Below are 15,883 nucleotides of genomic sequence, written 5' to 3' on the forward strand. Positions count from 1 at the left end.
TGAGAATGATATAATGTATGGTAATACTCGCGTAATACTAAAATATTGCTATTTCTTCATGCTTAGATTATAGATTATTAAAAATTGATTGTTAAAGAAGCCGAATTTATTTTTTAGGATTACCTTATTTTTTGTGCAAAAGGAGACTAGGATGTTATTTATGACTATTTTGAATATTTTGTTTATGTTGGGTAGGAGACATATATCGCAGGTTTGAAGGTGAGAAGCGGTCTATTTTTTTCTTTTGTGATGGCTGTTAATTTAGCTTTTTTCCATTTTCTGGGAAAATACGTGTTATTTATTGCATATTTAAAGAGCACTGTGTAATATCATTTTATTTTGTTGGGTAAGAGTTTATTGTTTAATTTAGAGAAAATGATTTTTAGTTGGTTATAATTTGTAAATTAGTTTATTTCTGTGTCTGGTTGCTTGTGGTTGTTCTGTAGTAACATGCTAGAAGAGTCTTTTTAGACATATTTTTTAATTTTGTTTGTCCATCTTCTCTTTTATCGTAAGAATTGTTGTACTTTAGATTGTTTATTTTGGATAGTATGTAGCTTTTGTCTCGTTGTAGCTCGTTGTAGTTCGCTTTCGCAGATAAGGCGCTATTTTAGAATGGTACTCCAATAGCTAAAACGATTCCCTTCAACATTCGTAGCAGTATTTTTGATTTCCTATGCTATAAGTTTCTTGTAAGGATAATTGAAGGATTTTAATAGCCCGAGAGGTCGAGTGCCACCCTTACCCAATAAGCCTCGCATTCATCCAGGTATCGTTCGCGCTCTTTCCGCGAAGGATCCCCCGCACTTGGAGCGTATTCACGCAGTAAACGCCATCTTCTGGACGAATATGCCGTTTGACGATTTTCTCGAAAACCAATCAGCATGCGTATTTCGAGTCCTCCATCTTGAGTCTTGTTGGAGTCGCTCGCTGGAGTTGGGCCCGCCCGAGTATAATAACGGCATCGGCAGTCTCGTTCGAGTATTTTAGAGGTGAACGTTGACGAGAGAGTCAGCTTCCCTGCCTTCGAATCGCTAAACGTTCACTAAAGAACCGTTTCAATCTATCCGCGCTCGTGCAGGCGAAATCGTTCCATCAGGCGTAACGATCAGTGGACAGTCCTGTGCGAAATCTTCAGTTGTGAACAGTATCTCCAAGCATACTCGAAGGTAAGTATCATTTTAGTTAGCGAACTATTAGTAAACCGTCTCGTGCGGGTCGTTCAAATGTGAGCGGCATCGACGCGTGTTCGCGAACGAGTGTATCGTTAATCATTCGTATCGTCGTACGATAATTCAGTCGCATTTGTCCAATCATACATCGCGTCGGGGGATTCGCTTTAGTTGCTTCGTATCGCATAATCGTCCGCAGTAAGCATTCGTAAATTTCGTCCTAATCGTCGAAAAATTTCTCATCGTTTGTTCTTTGATATTTTGTTTTCGAGTTTTAAATTCGTCAATTGTTCTTTGCGCAGTGAGTCATTACTCTCCTTCGTAAATCTGTTACCCAAGGTTAATTCGACGGAGAACAAGTTACAGAGCGCGGTATCGTCGATATCAGACACACGCGCATGTTAGACGTATCGTTATTTCTTTAACCGTTTGAGTACCAAGCAACGTGATCGCGCTATTTAGATTTTGTGTCGAAAAGTCCCAGTACATTTGAACGGTACGAACGACTGATGGTATTTTGTATTTCATTGTTATCTTAATAATTTTTATTGAACAAAACTTGAAATATTTATAAACTAATACTACACATATATAAAAATATAGATGTATTTCATAAAAATAAGAAATATGACGAGCGCTATTGTGCCGCTTCTCTTCGCAATCGATTAAGAGGCTATCGTGCCGTTCGGGACTTTCCAAGCCTGGTTTTTCAAACACCCCTGGGACTCAAACGGTTAAATTATGTCAATATTATAAGCAAATAATTATTTTTCTATTTACTCTATATAATTTTCGAAACATTAAAAGATTATTATTATTCGACTACTTCAATATTGATTACGATACTTTTTTAATTACGGTTAAACTTGTCACTACTGGTGTGAGAGTCTGTAAAATTGATTCGAAATAGTATTTTACAGAGACTGACGAAATCGATGAGTTAGATATTTATATAATTAAAAGTTATTTCTATTTCTGAATTTTCTTGCGAATATGTTAACTGTGCTTGAGCAGTGCTGGGTCAAATTTATAGGAAAAATGTTTGAAATACTATTTTAAGTAGTTGTTGGTCTACAGTACGAATAAAATATTTTAAATATGTAGTAAAAAATAAAATATCTTTATTTTCACAATGTGGTATACAAAATAAAGTATTTTATCTTTGTATTGTAAATAGTGTTTAAAATGTTTCTTAACATTGAAAATGGATTAATCGGAAGGTTAATATTAGGATGCAAGAATCCAAAATATTTACAAATTAAATTCATGTTCTTTTTAACCCTGCTGCGTTCTCCGGGTCTCTTCGTTCTTACTGTTCTCCTTTCTTTCTCGAAGAACTTCTGTATTCTTTAAGCGTGTAGAGCAAAAAGTTATCCGACTGTTGAAACCGATATATTTGAGAAAAAGACGTGCGATCATAGAAAATTTAGGGAACGCACTGATACAAAATTATATTATAAGACGGTAATATGAGCCGCGTAGGAAGGCTGCAAAAGAAATAGCAGAGAGTGTTATAAATACTTTGGAACATTTCAAAGAGAAAATAAGAGTTCGTAAAAATTTCACTAATGGCAAAATTTTGTTTGCGATAGTAGAATGTACCGGTTTTTTGCAATGAAAGTTGTTATGAAGGATATAGTAACATACTATTACATTTATCCGACCCTTTAGTTAGAAGATAAAATAGACAAAAACGAATCTTTTTATGCAAAGGTAATTTTGTTCTTCAAACTCCTACCTAATAATTTAGTTGAATGGAAGACCGCAGCAGGGTTAAGTATGGGTATTCGCAAGTAACAAGTGTTATTTAAAGTTTTCAGCACTTGGATTACTCCTTTGTGGGCAAACACGCAATCCGTTTTTTTTTATTTAATTTGTACTTTACAATTTGTCCAGCTGGACATTTGTTAAATTTTTCTAATTTTATTTGGGGATGGCTATCCCCAGCAGGATATCATCTTTCAGTTTGTTTATTTTATTTCTTTTGCAAGGTCAGTGGGGTGTTTTCGTTTTGGTCTTCTTCCTATGAGAGTTTTGTTCGCTTCAGCAGCTAGCTGATTTGGATGTGTTGCTGTTTTTCTTCGTATTTTTCTGCGTATCTGCTAATTTCTTCATCGACCTTGTGGTATTTTTAAGCTTTGTGTATATCCTCGTTTCTGACATACCTTGAGGCGTTAGCTATTGTTCTGAATCTTCTAGAAGCGACTCTGGTTTATTTACATGACTCATTGCTCCTGTCCCCCATAGTGGTATTTCAAATTGGTTTTATTATCGTTTTGCAAATTTTTGGTTTATTTTCCATGCTGACTTTAGAGTTTCGACTAGTTAGCCAGTACATTTGTCTTCTTTTTATCCGTATTTTATCTATATTTGATTTAGTATGTTGCTTTCATGAAAGTTATGAATCTAAGTGGAGTCTTAGTATTTAACTTGCTTTGTTTGTGTTTTGTGCATGCCATTCAATTGGATATTAGGTGGTTTCCGTTTTCTTTACTTGGGTTACAACCCCCTGAGGGGATTGTCGCCGAGCGCCAGTCAGACGTGGTTATCCTGTTACTGTCTTCTCGGCCTGGGACACTAGCTAATTATCGTCTCGATGGCTGTAGTCTGTAGGATGTTTGTCAATCGTAGTTATTCTATTATTGTTTTATAATCTTGTGACAGGGATACAAAAGGAATGTAACTTTACCGAATTAAATTTGCTAAAACAGTTGTGTGATGTAACAGCTAAATAGATCTGGGATCCATATATCTCTGATCGTATCATATCTAATTTCATTATTTGTATTACTATTATTAATATTTATGATCTTTTTTAAATACATAGAACAAAGATGAGTTTTCAGAGATTAATGTCTTCTTATTTAATTTCATTATTTGTATTCTTATTATCGTAATTTGTGTTCTTTTTTAATAATACATAGAACAAAGATGAATTTACAAAGATAAATCTTTTTAAGGATTAACAGGAAGTAAGTAACTGTTCTATTATCCAAAAATTCCATTATCCTAGCATCGTTGCCTCCTAATTAGTTCGGATAACTGAGATTCTGCTGTGTATCTTTCCAACTGCAATAGTATTGGAATGCTTTTTATTTGCGATGTTCAGAACTATTTTAGTCTTAAGCACATGTTCAAAATGATAGCTCCTCACTTGTGAACATTTGAAGCGGCGCTAACTGTTTCTGTTTTATCTTCTCGTGGCGTTGCCATTATTATACTGGTTCTACTGTCTCTTCTCGTGTCGTATTTTCAAAAGAATCCAGAGTTTGCTCACCTTGATCGTTTAACCCGTAGGAAAGGTTCCGTTGCGGTGTTCCTTTATCGAAACGTCAAAAGTGTCTGCTCCGTTGCAGTGGTTCGTTGATCCTCAATCTTCAAAGTTGACCGTAGCCCGAAATGCGTAATTTCGTTTTCTTAAAGGTGATCGTTCATGGCATGGATCGCCAAAATATCACGTAAATTTTAAGGGTTGGTTGATGAAATAAAATAGCTGAGTCGTAACACAACTATTAACTTTGTTTTAATTAAACTTTATTATGAATTCAGCAAGCACAATGTAATACACACTGAATTAACATGAATCACAATTCACTCCAACCACGTTATGTAACACTTAGTACGCGACTGTTAGATATGTTGACTATTCTAAGGATACAGAATAAGTGAGTCTTACTGACGATACTGTGTCTGAGGAAGGCTAGGGGTGGGTGTGTCTGAGGACACGGGACTATCGGATTTGATGATGATAATTTTGGTTAAGGAAGTAAGGGCAGTAGTCACCGTCTCCGATTGGATAATAAGACGGTTGGTGGACCAGGAAAGGTTTTAGCCTCCCTCGCGAGAAAGTTGCTAACGGAACATACCAGATGTGAAGAAAACCAACTTTCTATGCTAACACGTGGTAGGCAATAAATGTAAAAGGGAATCAAAGACAAGAAATACTCGCTTGGTCCGAAGGACCTTAACTATGAAAATTCCAAGGCCCCTGGTGGGTACTTAAGACTATTGAGGGTACGCGCCAAGGACGTGCAGACGTCTGGGTGCCATTCTGTCCGCGGTGTGTGGCCTGGTCTCTGATGTGTATTGGCGTTACACTAGCAACACTATCTCGACAACGCAACTCGCACTCTCTGACTTCTCGATTGACACTCTCTGACTTCTCGATTGACACTGACTGTTCTAGCATCCCTTTGTCTTTTCTTAGGCCCACCACGCGTGTGTTCCGCAAACACTCGTGGCCAGGGTCACGTAGGCCTTTTCCACGATATTATTCAATTGAAGGATCGACTACACATTGATGGACCCGATGACGCCTCGGCTCTCGTGACATTGTTTATGGTTTACCCCATATCCTTTAGGCCTTTTGTCCACGATACTACACTTAGTTAAAATTTTTTACAATGTTCTCTTTCTATTGCGCCGAGTTCACCTGACTTGAGTCTAAACAGGTATGGTTTCGCATTTGCTTGTATTAATTTTTAGATTCTATGTATTGTAGTAATCGTTAATTTTTTCAAAAAGTTCTTGAAGTTCTGTTCGTATTGTTTTGGTTTTGCGGCCTGTTACGTAGATGATTAAGTCATCTGCGAAGGCTATGAAGCGTTTATGGGTGGATGTATTGAGATTAGAGAGATTTGGTAAGTCGCTATTGTAGATACTGAAAAGTAACGGAGAATTTACTGTTCCTTGTTGTAGACCGTTTTCTATAGAGAATTCTTTGCTTGATGTGTGTGAACCGTCGATCATTACGAATGTTTTGTTTGTTATCATATCCCAGACTATTTTGATTAAGTATTGCGGAAGGTTTTTCTTAATCATTTTGTATATGAGACCTTTGTATATGATATCCAGACTGTGTTGAAGACGAGAACGAGTGCACTTAGCCCGGTATGAACGTTGGCTAACATAAGCAGTTTTCTTCTTTGTCTTTGATGTTCAAAAGAAAAGAATATTTGAGAAAACAAATGTGTGCCAAAATGAAAATGATATAATGTATGGTAATGGTCGCGTAATACTAAAACATTGCAATTTCTTGATGCTTAGAATATAGACTATTAAAATTGATTGTTAAGGTGGAGATTTTGGTCGGTTGGAGTCCGACACTACCACGCCGCTTTCTCCAGAAGCGGCCTGGCGTCCGTGCTGATTCCCTCCACGTAAAAATGTAAAAAGAAAGACTTCATGTCTTTATTGATGTTCTGTATCGCTATACCTGCTTCTTGGAGAAGGGGAGCTTTCTCTGGAGGCAGTTTGATAGGAGCGATAGAGTTAGAGTTAGAGTTCTTTTGACCTAAAAATTTGATTTGTCTGTGGTAACATGCTACCTGAGTCTTTTTAGACATATGTTTTTATTTTGTTTGTCCATCTTCTCTTTTATCATAATAATTGTTGTACTTTAGATTGTTTATTTTGGATAGTATGTAGCTTTTGTCTCGTTGTAGCTCGTTGTAGCTCGCTTTCGCAGTCAAGGCGTTATTTTGGAAGGGTACTCCAATAGCTAAAACGATTCCCTTCAACATTCGTAGTAGTATTTTTTATTTCCTATACTATGAGTTTCTTGTAAGGATAATTTACAGATTTTAGCGGTCCGAGCGATCGAGAGCCACCCTTACCCAATAACATGGAGGCATCCCATTTATCCAGGTACCATTTACGCTTTTCCCGCGAAAGATATGCCGTTTGACGATTTTCTCGAAAACCAATTAGCGTGTGTATTTGGAGTCCTCCGTTTTGAGCCTTGTTGGAGTCCCTCGCTGGAGTGGGGCCCGCCCGAGTATAATAACGGTATCGGAAGTCTCGATCGAGTATTTCAATGGTGAATGTCGATCAGAGAGTCAGCTTTTGTGCCTTCGAATCGCTAAACGTGGAGTAACGAACCGTTTCAATCTCTCAGCGCTCTTGAAGCGCTCGTGCAGGCGAAATCGTTTCGTCAGTCGTAATTATCAGTTGATACTTTTCAGAGCTGGCTTCTTCGGTGCGTCAATATCTTCAAGCATTCGTGGACATGGCTGTAAGCGTTGGTGGAAACAGAGTCGTTCCATCAGGCGTAACGATCAGTGGACAGTTCTGTGCGAAATCTTCAGTTGTGAACAGTATCTCCAAGCATACTCGAAGGTAAGTATCATTTTAGTTAGCGAACTATTAGTAAACCGTCTCGTGCGGGTCGTTCAAATGTGAGCGGCATCGACACGCGTTCGCGAACGAGTGTATCGTTAATTATTCGTATCGTCGTACGATAATTCAGTTGCATTCGTTCAGTCGTACATCGAATCGCGGCATTCGCTTCAGTTGCATCGTATCGCATAATCGTCCGCAGTAAGCATTCGTAAATTTCGTCTTAATCGTCGAAGACAACTTGAAACTTTCTTATCGTTTGTTCTTCGATATTCTTCTTCGAGTTTTAACTTCGTCAATTGTTCTTCGCGCATTGAGTCATTACTCTCCCTCGTAAATTTGTTATCCAAGATTAATTCGACGGGGAACAAGTTACGGAGTGCGGTATCGTCGATATCACATAACGCGCATGTTAGACGTATCGTTATTTCTTTAACCGTTTGAGTACCAAGCAACGTGATCGCGCTATTTAGATTTTGTGTCGAAAAGTCCCAGTACATTTGAACGGTACGAACGACTGATGGTATTTTGTATTTCATTGTTATCTTAATAATTTTTATTGAACAAAACTTGAAATATTTATAAACTAATACTACACATATATAAAAATATAGATGTATTTCATAAAAATAAGAAATATGACGAGCGCTATTGTGCCGCTTCTCTTCGCAATCGATTAAGAGGCTATCGTGCCGTTCGGGACTTTCCAAGCCTGGTTTTTCAAACACCCCTGGGACTCAAACGGTTAAATTATGTCAATATTATAAGCAAATAATTACTTTTCTATTTACTCTATATAATTTTTTAAACATTAAAAGATTATTGTTACTCGACTACTTCAATATTGATTACGATACTTTTTTAATTACGGTTAAACTTGTCACTACTGGTGTGAGAGACTGTAAAATTGATTCGAAATAGTATTTTACAGAGACTGATGAAATCGATGAGTTAGATATTTATATAATTAAAAGTTATTTCTATTTCTGAATTTTCTTGCGAATATGTTAACTGTGCTTGAGTAGTGCTGGGTCAAATTTATAGGAAAAATGTTTTAAATACTATTTTAAGTAGTTGGTGGTCTACAGTACGAATAAAATATTTTAAATATGTAGTAAAAAATAAAATATCTTTATTTTCACAATGTGGTATACAAAATAAAGTATTTTATCTTTGTATTGTAAATAGTGTTTAAAATGTTTCTTAACATTGAAAATGGATTAATCGGAAGGTTAATATTAGGATGCAAGAATCCAAAATATTTACAAATTAAATTCATGTTCTTTTTAACCCTGCTGCGGTCTCCGGATCTCTTCGTTCTTACTGCTCTCCTTTCTTTCTCGAAGAACTTCTGTATTCTTTAAGCGAGTAGAGCAAAATGTTATCCGACTGTTGAAACCGATATATTTGAGAAAAAGACGTGCGATCATAGAAAATTTAGGGAACGCACTGATACAAAATTATATTATAAGACGGTAATATGACCCGCGTGGGAAAGCTGCAAAAGAAATAGCAGAGAGTGTTATAAATACTTTGGAACATTTCAAAGAGAAAATAAGAGTTCGTAAAAATTTCACTAATGGCAAAATTTTGTTTGCAATAGTAGAATGTACCGGTTTTTTGCAATGAAAGTTGTTATGAAGGATATAGTAACATACTATTACATTTATCCGACCCTTTAGTTAGAAGATAAAATAGACAAAAACGAATCTTTTTATACAAAGGTAATTTTGTTCTTCAAACTCCTACCTAATAATTTAGTTGAATGGAAGACCGCAGCAGGGTTAAGTATGGGTATTCGCAAGTAACAAGTGTTATTTAAAGTTTTCAGCACTTGGATTACTCCTTTGTGGGCAACCACGCAATCCGTTTTTTTTTTATTTAATTTGTACTTTACAATTTGTCCAGCTGGACATTTGTTAAATTTTTCTAATTTTATTTGGGGATGGCTATCCCCAGCAGGATATCATCTTTCAGTTTGTTTATTTTATTTCTTTAGCAAGGTCAGTGGGATGTTTTCGTTTTGGTCTTCTTCCTATGAGAGTTTTGTTCGCTTCAGCAGCTAGCTGATTTGGATGTGTTGCTGTTTTTCTTCGTATTTTTCTGCGTATCTGCTAATTTCTTCATCGACCTTGTGGTATTTTTAAGCTTTGTGTATATCCTCGTTTCTGACATACCTTGAGGCGTTAGCTATTGTTCTGAATCTTCTAGAAGCGACTCTGGTTTATTTACCTGGCTCATTACTGCTGTTCCCCATAGTGGTATTCGTACGTCCAAGTCGGTTTTATTATCGTTTAGTAATTTTTTAGTTTGTTTTAGAGTTTCGACTAGTTAGCCAGTACATCTGTCTTCTTTTTATCCATATTTTGTCTATAATTAATTTAGTATGTTGTTTTCATATAAGTTATGAATCTAAGTGGAGTCTTAGTATTTAACTTGTTTTGTTTGTGTTATGTGCATGCCATCTAATTGGATATTAGGTGGTTTCCGTTTTCGTATTGTAAATGTAACGTGGTTAAATCGACTGAGATTTGCTTTTATCTTGCAGTCACTTTTCTATTTTTCTGATACGTTCTGGTAGTAATATGACTGCTGTTTTTGGATTAGAGTGCTTGTGTTACGTTGTAGGCACAGGGAGTAGTGAAATTAAGAAATCACTGATCGTTTCTTTCGTCGTTCGAATGATTTCGCTTAGGTTTAAACGTTTCACGAGCAAGGTAAGAAAAATTCAGACTTTGAACATGGTGACAGAGTTTATTATGCAAATTTAATAGAATGCCGGTTGAGAATGTTAGGACAAGGTGCGATATAACGACTCTCGATTAACGACTCTTGACTCTCGGTGGCTAACTGAGGATCAACGGCTGCAGTGCCGAAATATATTGATGGCTGTCAGCCTTGAGGTGATTTTGGTGTAGGACGTGTAGGGTGCCAAAGAAATACTCGGTAGTGTTTAATAATATATTTATTAACAATTCTTGCTTCCGACTCTGACGTACCATTCTCGATTTCGATTCTACGTACAACTTCCGATTCCAACTGACTATTCTCTCCCCTCGGTTACAACTCAACTGTTTTGTTGATCCGATTCGTTTCTTTTGTCATCCGTCAATATCTCTGCTACGCACGCTTTCGTTACGCGTCTGCCACCGTTGCCACCTACGGCTTCTTCCAAATATTCGGCGGAAGGACCGTACTGATATCGATGGCTTATTAGGCCTGTCGGCACTTGTGCTTCGGTGACACCGGTGGAAATTTTTGTTGTCGAGTGCCTCTACAGCCCTATTCAAGTTTTCCGACCCTTTCTGCTTGTCGGCATTTGCGCTTTATCCGCGTTACTATAATAGAGACCAAAGAAGCCGTTCTACAGTGTCACCTGACTAGTACAGCCGGCGTCGTCCGTGAATGTTATTATTTTGCTGTTGGTAGTTATACGCAATCCAGTGAAACTAAATAGTTTCAAAATTGAAGTACTCGAGAAAGTTAGAGTATTGTGAAGGTGCAAGACGAAAGGGCCTGATTTCCTATACAAAAATGAGTCGAGTATGAAGTGACAAGTTTCGACAAAAGACTTGGTTTTCTAGAAAATCAATTATGAAGTTTCGTCCACTTGATTCGCTACTTGTTAAGTATACGCGTACCTACATGACGGAACTTCACAATCCATTGTGTGGGAAACGAAGCCAGGAAAAATTTTGTATGTCTGAATGCACGTCTCAAAATACCATTCTTCTTCATACATGCATGTATGTTTTCTTAAATATTTAGTCTATTCGATAACATGAAATAACAAAACTGATTACTTCAGCCAACGCTCATACCGCGTTGAAAGTACTCGTTCTCGTCCGATCACGAAAGTCAAGCAGCGCTGGGCACGGTTAGTACTTAGATGGGTGACCGCTTGGGAACTCCGTGTGGTGTTGGCTTTTTTTACTTTTCTTAACTCTTAGCCAACCGAACTGGCAGGTCTTCTTTTTTTACATTACCAATTCGTTCTCTTTTTTGTTGTTGTTGTTATCATGAGTTATTGTTTACCTGGAATTGACCCCAATTAATTGCGACTCTATTTCTGCTTTTATAAAGTACAATGTGTAATAAAATACACCAATTTAGTGGTTTTAAAATTAATTAAAAAGTTATACTATCAGTTATGACTAAATAAAGTTATAGTCGAACGATATCACACTGTAAAAAAATATTAAAATGCATTATGAGTTTTTAACTTTACGTTCGAGTCGTGTCATTTATCTTTAGTCATCTTTAATGTTTTTAATTTTACCTATATCTTTTTATACTTTTAATATATACTTTTAATTTGATGTTTTGTATAAACGATATGTGAAATCGTTAAACGAAATCATTACCGCAAAATATAATGGACTACTTAAATAATTTTTAAACTTCTTTGTTTCTCAAGTATTTGTGAATATTAGTCCTTACTTAGAAAAATGCATGCTGGACAGCGTATAGGTTGGCCTGTGTTGGCGCGGTGGACGGAGAAGCGTATAGCTCGCTCTGGCGCGCGCGGTTGGCTAAGTGTTAATAAGCTATGGTCGTATATATCAAGAAAATATTTTTTTAGTATTAAACGATTATCACCATACGTTGTATCATTCTCGCATACACGTTTACTTATATATTCCTTTGTTTATATTTTCCGATAATGTTACATTTATTCAATATTCGGAATTCGGAATATGTCGTTTGAAAGAATGCAAAAATACATGTGCCGAAGATTGTGATACAAACCGAAGGGTGATGATTCCCTGCGCGCGGTGAAAATGAAGTCGAACATGTAAAATGACATTTTTCGCTTTGTACTTAACTTCACAGTCCATTTTCTTGAAAACGAAGTCGGGCAAGATTTTACATATCTTTTTTATTCTCCTACATAATTGTACGTCGTAAATATTTTTTATTCAATAATATTAAATAAGAAAATTGATTACTTCAGATAACGCTCATACCGAGCTGAATGCATTGTTTTTCGTGAGAATACTGTGAACCCCCAGCAGGTCGGACTTCACTGGCCAAAAATACCAGGCGTTAGACTCGTTAGTGAGTTTGCCAATTTATACTGTGATATTCAATAACGAAAAGTGATAAATAATACTCGCTATAAAAAAAAAAAAACAAGAAAAGAGAAGGAAAGAAAATAAAAAGAATGAATAGAGCAACCAAAATAAAAATACTACAGCACAAATGGATCAAGAACTTTCTTAGCAACATATGCTTTGGCTCCCAAAGGAAGCGGACACTGAACCGTCCGCCAAACCTGGTGAACAGGAATAAAAGGGCAGAAAGTAGCCAGGAAAGTGTAATCAAAGAGGAAAGCAGAACAGGAGACGCGGACCGCGAAAAGAACGAAATCATAAATTCAGGAGATAGTTTCCCATTATCTGCAATACGAACGAAAAATAGGTTCAGCGTATTGCAATCTCAAGGGTCCAGCCTATCTCAAACATAGCAACAGCTTTAAATAGTAACAATAAAAGAATCCACAATAATAAGGAAAAAGAACGAAAAACTACGGAAGAAAGCAAGTAGGCATACGGCCTCTCAGGACGGGAAATCACAAGCTGAAAGAGAATAAAGAATGGATGAAGAGGTATACCATCATCCACGAAACCCTCAACGTCCCAGACAAACCGCCTCCAATATACATCACTTAAAAACTCATTGAACTTATTGAAGAGACTCTAAACACAAAGTCATTCCACATTAAACGAATACACGCAGGTAAACACGTGCTATTCCTAAGAAGTATACCATACTTTAACAAATCGAAAAAATTCTAATTGCGGTTAAGACAGCGTTTACGCATATACACCCAAATCAGAGAAGTGCCACACGGTCTTACTAAAGGGTCTAAACAATAGCTTCTCCAAGACAGAGATACTCGCAGAGTTGCAACCATAGATGTGCGACGTCCAATTAACAAAAGTTTAACGCTTCTCAACAAAAAGATCGATAGAGAACAATGTATTGCTCCTAATTTACATAATCCAAGTATTCCCACAAAGCAATGTGAGTAACCTACTAAAAATGAACCGTCTAAATTACTTTAGGGTAAAATGGGAAGAAATCAGAAAAATGACATAACGCAATGTCACAAATGTAAACTGCACGGAGTCACACGGAGCAAGCGAGTGTAAAATCAAAAAAGAAGACGCGGTAAACAAAGACAAAGTATACTGCGTAAACGGTAAAATCTACGGATATGCTGCGTTGTATAAAGGATGCCCAAAACTCGTAAAACTTCGTATAGAACTTTGCGCAAATATCAACAAATGCAAAGAATCAAAAACAAACGCATTGCTCAAATAAGCCGCAAATTCATCTCGTAATTAAAGTTCTCAGACATCCTAAGACAAGGAATAAGCTCAAACCAAGTCCCTGAAAACCAACCACATCAAACAAATTTATTACCGCGCGTAATTCAAAATCCAAACCCAATTAAAACCATACCACAACTGAACGTAATAAACTCATCGAAGACTTCAAAAAAAGCATATTCAAAGCCCTAAATGAACAACAAACACAATTAAACGAACTAAAACAATTATTAAAAATGTACAAAGAAAGAATTGAGTTTTGTCCAAAAGGAGGCTGTTACGACCATTCGCGGAGAGACGCGGTCGCTAGGAAAACGCGTCAGCGAGAGGCGTAAATTCTCGCTACGATTCTGTTAATCGACGCCGCGAAATAATCGTTGTGTGGAAAACGTAACGGACAAAATTCGACGTTTCTAGAGCTCGCTGCTTGGCGACAACTATGCGCTTGTCGATACATTGTATATGATCCGCCGGGCAGATAAGACGATCTGCCTGCGACACTGTAGGACCGCGAGCGACGGGTAGAAAATACAGCCTGTGGTAAGCCTCGTGGCGTAACAGAGGCTTATACCTAGTCATATGCCCTGGAGACATACAATTACAATTCCTTAATTTACGGGCACATAACACTCTCAAAACCATAGACTACGATTGCGACCATAACGCTCTCGTATTCCAGATAAACAAAAATACATCTGACTTCCTAACGCTAGAAACACAGAGTGACGGACCCAAGTACAAGTACAAAGACAACAAAGTAGGAAATATTACAAAATCAGCTCGAAAAGAACTGCGATCTAAATATCCACAACAATGTCAACCTAACAAAGAGGCAAATCGACTCGTTTGTAGACGAAATAGAAAAACATGTACAAACCGCCCTTCAAGAATCCGTACTAAAAATAAAATAAAAGTCGGCTTTCGAGCTCTATATCTATAATGAAAAAAAATTACGAGACAAAAGCTCCATACCATACAAAATAAACAATCTAAAATAAAACTATTCCTACGATAAAAGAGAAGATTTAGAATAATTAAAGTACCTTTTGCACAAAATAAAGTTGTGTCTAAAGCAAGAATTCGCAAACTCTATAAATCAACACTGGGCAAACAAAATAAAAAATATCTCAAAAAAGGACTCTGCTAGCATAACCACAGAGAAATCAAATTTTTACATGAAAAGAACCAAACTCTATTCTATCTCTCAAAATGCCTTCAGACGAGAATGAGACTATTCAGCGCGGTATGAGCGTTGGCTAAAATAGTTTGGTTCTCTTATTTGTCTTTGATGTTAAAAAAAATAGAAGATTTTTAATTAGTATGGATGCCGCTATCGTCTGAACCTTGGAAAAGTCAATAGAACATTTTTTTACAAAATGACCGTTTGAAAAAAAATTTCTTATTTCGCACGTTTTTTTTGACAATTCCGAACGTTTAAAAAATAGTAATATTAAAGATTTTGAGCTGAGCGTGGTCCGGACGATAGAGGAGTATATAAGGAATATTCAGACCAAATTTAAAATAAATCGGTTCATTAGAACTTGAGATATCGTGCACGCCAACTCGAAAAAAGTAGTTTCGAGAAAAACGCGTTTAAAGTTTTGATACGTAGGTACTCGGGCAGCGTCTACCGTTTATTGCACATTGGTCCCGGTCGGACCGGAGCAGATGCTGCGTCACAAAAATGACTGTAACTCATAAAATAATTGGAATTTTGAATAATTGAAATATGAAAAATAAAATTTTCGATTTTTTCAAATTTCTAGACCAGAATACCCCCAAGAATAATAAAAAGATGAGAATGATATAATGTGAGGTAATAGTCGTGTAATACCAAACATCTCTTTTGCTCGATGTTTAAGTTATAGATTATTAAAAGCTTATTGTTATGGAAACAATTTTTTCAAAACAACAAACAAAAACAAAATTGGAAAAATAAAATAAAACCAACACCGCACGAAGTTTTCAAACGTTCACCCATCTAAGTAGTACAATGCGTGCTCGGCGTTGCTTAACTTTCGTAATCGGATTTAACGAGTGTGTTACGTCGAAGGCACGGGGAGTAGTGAAATTAAGAAATCACTGGTCGTTCCGTAAATTTATTGTCTACTACGTGAAGATACCTTTCACTACACCCATCATTAGTTTTCCTTCACCACAGCATCGTGACCGAACTTCACTGGTCTTACATTTTTAGATCAGTTAACATCTCTAGACTGATTTTCCTTCCCTAGTTCAGTCAATCTCTTGATCGGGTTT

The 15,883-nt window shown here is 36.7% G+C and overlaps 2 long non-coding RNA genes and 1 other non-coding gene across 3 annotated transcripts in view; all 3 read left to right on the top strand.

Moving 5' to 3' along the window:
• Positions 1 to 15,883, top strand: part of LOC138188758 (uncharacterized) — a 38,416-nt gene that overhangs the window by 8,554 nt on the left and 13,979 nt on the right. The gene's annotated exons all lie outside the window — the stretch shown is intronic.
• Positions 447 to 12,742, top strand: LOC138188759 (uncharacterized). The gene is made up of 2 exons (XR_011175652.1): positions 447 to 1,169; positions 12,537 to 12,742. It is a non-coding gene; the product is annotated as an uncharacterized LOC138188759 (long non-coding RNA).
• LOC138188913 (5S ribosomal RNA) lies at positions 11,097 to 11,215 on the top strand. Its single transcript, XR_011175752.1, has one exon. It is a non-coding gene; the product is annotated as a 5S ribosomal RNA (ribosomal RNA).

The sequence above is a fragment of the Bombus flavifrons genome, chromosome 17 (genome assembly GCF_040668555.2).
Source record: "Bombus flavifrons isolate JBK064 chromosome 17, iyBomFlav1_principal, whole genome shotgun sequence".
NCBI classification, from domain to species: Eukaryota; Metazoa; Arthropoda; class Insecta; order Hymenoptera; family Apidae; genus Bombus; species Bombus flavifrons.